The sequence below is a fragment of the Rhinolophus ferrumequinum genome, chromosome 15 (genome assembly GCF_004115265.2).
Source record: "Rhinolophus ferrumequinum isolate MPI-CBG mRhiFer1 chromosome 15, mRhiFer1_v1.p, whole genome shotgun sequence".
NCBI classification, from domain to species: domain Eukaryota; kingdom Metazoa; phylum Chordata; class Mammalia; order Chiroptera; family Rhinolophidae; genus Rhinolophus; species Rhinolophus ferrumequinum.
In genome coordinates, this window is record NC_046298.1 from 42438346 (window position 1) to 42444345 (window position 6000).

Here is a 6000-nt window from a genome sequence, read left to right on the forward strand (position 1 = left end):
GGGATGTGATTGCGTGCACCTCCCAGCCCCTCCTGTCCAGTGAGGAGCTCACGTGAGGTTTCCTCGTGTCCAGCCCGGCTCTCATCAGAGTGACTTGGGAGCTGGGAATTCTCTGCTCTGACCGAGGCCAACCAGAGACCCCCCAGAATCACCTGAGGGTCTTCGAGCTGCAATAAAAGAGCCCTCGTTCCCTGACACTTTTCTACCTGCTCCCCTTGGGGCTGCTGCAAAGCATGGTGACCAGAAGCTGAGTCTTGGTGAGGAGGACCCCAGCCCCAAATCTAGCCCCCGCCCAGTGAACCCCACCCGCCCCTGGCACTCTCCAGACCTCCTCCTCCACCCCAGCCCCTCCCTCCCGTCCTCACAGCCCCGGCAGCACTTCTGTCCCAGCACCACCTTCCACCAACCAGGACGTTCAGTTCCTTCCCTGGACTCCAATGTTGGCTCATCTATGAGCGTCCCTGCATCCTTCACCTTCCTGGGACCCAGAGAGCCCAAGACCAGCTCTGAAACACTGACCCTGACGGACGAGATCCCCAAAGAATCAGCCCCACTCCAACACCGAGCGTTAGCCAGAACCCAAACTAGCCGCAGAGCACGTCCCGGGCAGGAAACATGACTACATGTTGGCCCCAAAGCCACGCCCACAGCTTTCCCACAGGGCTGGGCTGCATCCTCGTCCACCTGGGCTGGACTCAGAGGGCGTTTCAGGTGGGGATACAGAGCGGGGAGGAGGTAATTCGCGGGGTGGTGGTGGTACAGGAAAAGAGGGTCCCTGGCTTCATGCAGGAAAGAATTCAGGCATGAGCTGGTATAGAGTTTAAAGTAAAAGTAAGTTTATTTAGCAGAGTAAGTGAGAAAAGAAAGGAAAGACCACCCCACAGATGGAGTGGGGGTCTCTAATCGCTAGTGGAAGAGAGACGCCCTCCATAGGCCAGGCTAGGGTTTGTATGTGTTTCTTATTTATGGAAAACTTCTCGGCATGAGGAACTTCTGCGAGGTGAAAGAAGAAAAGGGGCAGATTTACCATTAACTTTTGTAAGGTACAGCACGTGGCTATTTTGTAATAAGTTTAATGATGGGAATGGCCATTACAATGGAATCTTTCTGTTAGTTTCAGGTGTACAAAACAATGTAATAGACATTTATACCCCTCACATAGTGATACCCCCCCAATCTACTACCCCTCTGACGCCGTGTATAGCTGTTATAGTTCCACTGACTCTATTCCTTATGCTGTACTCCACATCCTGTGACTATATATATGTATAATACAGTTGACATTCATTATTGTTCAGCTGCAGGTGTACAGCGCAGTGGTCAGGCATCTACACAGTCCATGAAGTGGTCTCCCTAATAAGACAAGTGCCCATCTGACCCCCTACGAAATCTTTACCACATTATTGATTATATTCCCCAAACTGCCCTTCATAGCCCCTTGGCAATGCTGTGGTTACCAATTTGCACTTTCTAATCCCCTCACCTTCTCCCTCATCCCCATCCCCTTCCCACGTAGCAACCCTCAGTTTTTCTCTGTATCTCTGAGACTGTTTTTGATTAGTTTGTTCATTTATTCTGTTCTTTAGATTCCACATATAAGTGAGATCATGTGGTATTTGTCTTTCTCTATCTGACTTATTTCACTTAGCCTAATGTTCTCTAGGTCCATCCATATTGTTGTGTTACCGGAGAGTGTTTTCAGCGCAGCGTCCAGGTTCTCGGCATCTCGAGCAAAGAATTGAACGAGACACAGAAATAAAGTGGTGAAAGAGTAGTTTATTAGAAGAGATAGTACACTCCAAAGAAATAGGAGCGGACCCAAGCAGCAGAGAATGGCTTAAGGGCCCAAGGTGGCATTATTGGGAGGAAAAAGTACACTCCAAAAGGTTTGGAGTGGGCCCTGAGCAAAGGCAAGGCTCAAGAGGCTCAAAGGGCCCTGACTGGCGAGGACTTGGAGTTTTTATCCTTTTTTTCTCCAGAATGGGCTATTTCTTTCCAGGACCACTTGATTGACACCTGTGATTGACAAGAGGCTATTACCTCATCTTTTTAGACTGCGCATGTTCTTTCCCAGAATTCAGTCTGTTATAATGATATTCATGAACTTGTGGGCATATGTATGATATTATAAAGAGGGTATAATGACGCCCAGGTGAAATGAAAGCTGTTGTGGCCTTTACTGGGCAGGTGTGAGTGGCCGGTCTAATCTTTTTGGGTATTTTGTACCCATTTGTTCCTCATAGGGGTAGATAATTACGATGAAAAGGAGAAGTTTTGGGCAGAGAGGTCTTTTGGGCGGTCGCATTCTGTGGGTTGTGCAGGAATGCAGAGACCCGATGCCTATCTCTAACTGCCTGTGTTGTTTTTACCTTGAGAGACATGGTCCCCATAAAATCTCTATGGGAAGTTGAGGAACAGGATGTCTTTTCTTCTGTATCTGCTTCCTGCTGCACAGGGGCGTAGAATTGTCCCTACCTATTGGGGGATTCATGGAACTCTTGTCTTATCTGATCTCAGATGAGAGGAAGGGGTCTCGAGATCCACCTGGAAGACCGCGTTGGCTTCTTTGGTTGCTGGTAACCTTGCTGGGGCATGCTCTGTATCCCCAAGGCCCCAAAATGAGGAAAACTAGGTTTTAATTAATAAATCTGTTAGCTCTATAGAGTCTGTGGCCATTCAACCAGTCATTCAGGTGCTGTTAATTGTCCAGGAGCTGGGTCCAGAATGGGTTGGAAAGAACATCAGGTTTCAATGATTACAATCAACAAGTATTCTGGCCTGGGGGAATGTTAACACCTATTTGGTCTCTGGGATGGAATTATCCCAGAGTTAGGTCTGGAATGGCGTGGGGCATGTTGGGAAGTCACAGGCTTTCAAGTCGTTATCTGAAGCAGGGGTGAGAGACGTTCTGTGATTCAGGCTAGGAGCAATCTTTAGTCTGGGATTCAGAAACTGATTAGAAGAGTAATCAAAGCCAGGGGAAAATTTCTATAGTGAGTTGGCTCTCCCATATCAGTTGTAAGTGGTAAGATTTCATTCTTCTTTATGGCCGAGTAATACTGCATTGTATAAATGTACCACAGGGGCAGACAGGTGGCTCAGCTGGTTAGAGCGCTAGCTCTGAGCTGTGCCCTCTGCAACTAGAATGAAGTCAATGAGCTGCCGCTGAGCTCCTGGTTGGCCAAGATGGCTCAGTTGGTTGAAGCACAGGCTCTCAACCATAATGTTGCCAGTTCGATTCCCGCAAGGGGTGGTGGGCTGCGCCCCCTGCAACTAACAACGGCGACTGGCCCTGGAGCTGAGCTGCGCCCTCCACAACTACGACTGAAAGGACAACTTGACTTGGATGAAGCTGATGAGTCCTGGGAAAACACACTACTGTTCCCCAATAAAAAAGTCCTGGAAATACACACTGTTCCCCAAAAAGTCCTGTTTACCTTCCCCAATAAAAATCTTAAAAAAAAAAATGTACCACAGTATCTTGATCCAGTTGAGATAGGTTAGCTAGCATGTCCCTAGGTAGACAGGGAGCTCCCTGGTGGGATAAACAAAGACAACCATATCCTAAAACTCCAGGTTTTGAAATCACTTCTTCACTCCAGGACAAAATGTAAAAACGCCAAACGGAATAGATCTGATAGATAAGAATGGGTTATTTTGCTAATTCCTTCAGGATGGGCAAGCAAAACAAGCCCAGTAGACGAATTTCATTAAAAGGCGCCAGCTCCCTTTCCCCAAACAGGCAAGGGAAGGTATAATAAAAGTAAGAGCTTTTGTCTCAGTCACTGGGCACCCCCATTCGGGACCCTCTCCCGCTCGGGAGCTCTGACATTTTGCTTTTAATAAACTATCCTCTTTTTAAAACTCTTTGCCTCTCCTGAGTCTGTGTTTCCATCTTCGGTCTCATGAGACACGATCCCGGCACTCACTCAAAAGTCCCCTGCATCATTTGAGGACTCACAGAAAAGTATTCCTACTTCACAGTCATCTACCGATGGGCATTTCAGTTGTTTCCATGTCTTGGCTATTGTGAATAGCACTGCAATAAACATAGGGGCGTATAAATTTTTTCAAATTAGCGTTTTGGATTTCTCTGGATAGATACCTAAGAGTGGAATTGCTGGGTCATAAGGTACTGTGTTTCCCCGAAAATAAGACCTAGCTGGACAATCAAAAGACGCTCTAATGCATCTTTTGAAGCAAAAATTATAGTAAAATAAGACCGGGTCTTATATAATATAATATAATATAATATAATATAATATAATATAATATAATACCAGGTCTTACGTTAATTTTTGCTCCAAAAGACGCATTAGAGCTGATTGTCTGGCTAGGTCTTATTTTCAGGGAAATACAATAGTTACATTTCCAGTTTTTTGAGATACCTCCATAGTGATTTCCATAGTGGCTGCACCAATCTGCAATCACACGAGCAGTGCACAAGTGCTCCCTTTTCTCCACATCCTTACCAGCACTTGTTGTTTGTTGATTTGTTGATGATAGCCATTCTGACGGAGTGAGGTGATATCTCATTGTGGTTTTTATTTGCATTTCTCTAATGATTAGTGACATTGAGCCTTTTTTCATATATCTGTTTGCTATTTGTATGTCCTCTTTAGAAAAATGTCTCTTCATGTCCTTTGCCCATTTTTTAATTGGGTTGTTTGTCTTTTTGGTGTCGAGTTGAATGAGCTTTTTATAAATTTTGGATATTAACCCCTTATCAGATGTATCATTGATAAATATCTTCCCCCATTCAGCAGGATGCCTTTTTGTTTTATTGATGGTTTCCTTTGCTGTGAAAAAACTTTCTAGTTTGACGTAATCCCATGTTTATTTTTTCTCTTACTTCCCTTGTCTGAGGGGATAATCAGTAAAAATATTACTAAGGGTAATGCCTGCAAACTTTCTTCCTATATTTCCTTCTAGGAGTTTTATAGTTTCAGATCTTACATTTAAGTCTGTAATCCATTTTGAATTTACAATGGAATCTCTTTGTTCAATAAGCAGTGGATGGTCTGTTCTGTGTGACTAACGTCTGCCTGAGTTCTGTGTCTGGGGGCACACAGGCAACACGCTTGGAATCCAACCTCCTAGTTCCTTCTGTAAAACGAGTCCTCATCCCCTTCCCTATGTTAGTGGGATGGGCTCATCCATCACCCCAGACTGGGAACCGAGTCTATTGCTCCCTGGGACCCACACCTGCTCCACCTCCCAGGATCCCCCTCGGTCTCTGGGCCCTGGCTGTGCCTGCCAGCCAGCTCTCAGGTGCGGGCACTGGTAAACAGAAACCGTTCACAGCTGACAGTTTTCCTAAAAAAAAGGGCTTATTGAGCCATGTGCTAGCCAGAAAAGGACCAGGTCCTGGGGACATGAATTCTGAACCACCACCAGCAGGGGAAGGTAGAAAATACAAACGTGTCCACTGTCCTGGGGTTGATAGGTGCTTTTAGGCAATTTTAGGTATGTTTTTGGGGAGGAAGATGTAAGTTGTTTTGAAAGAATTTACAATGGCTACAGATAAGGGGGGCAGGGAAAATGTGAAGAGGGGGCAGTCCTATGATAGATACAGTGTGTAAGGAGTGGCTAACAGACATCTGCAGGTGGATTCAAAACCCCAGCGTACGTTCGGGAATGTGAGCCATGTTTTGGTAGTCGGCCCACAGCTATTAACTGGGTAACCGCTCTTGTCTCTTTCTGTCACTCTCCTGCCTGCAGTAATTTAGTTTAGAACATCTCAGAATTATTCCCTCGTCAGAACCATATCTACGAGCCCCAGAGAGCTGCTGTGTCGAAGAGGCCGTCGGCCCTTTGTCCAGTCGCCCCTGTGGATGCAACTGCATCTGCTGAGCCTGCTTCCAGTGGCGCTGCCTGGAATCTGCAGGTTTCCTGCAGAAAACAAACGACTTAGACGCAAAAGGTTCTGCGCATGTCCTCTGACTGCTCACCTGCTCCTCTTGGAACCACAGAACCAGCTCGAAAAGGTCCTGTCCTGTT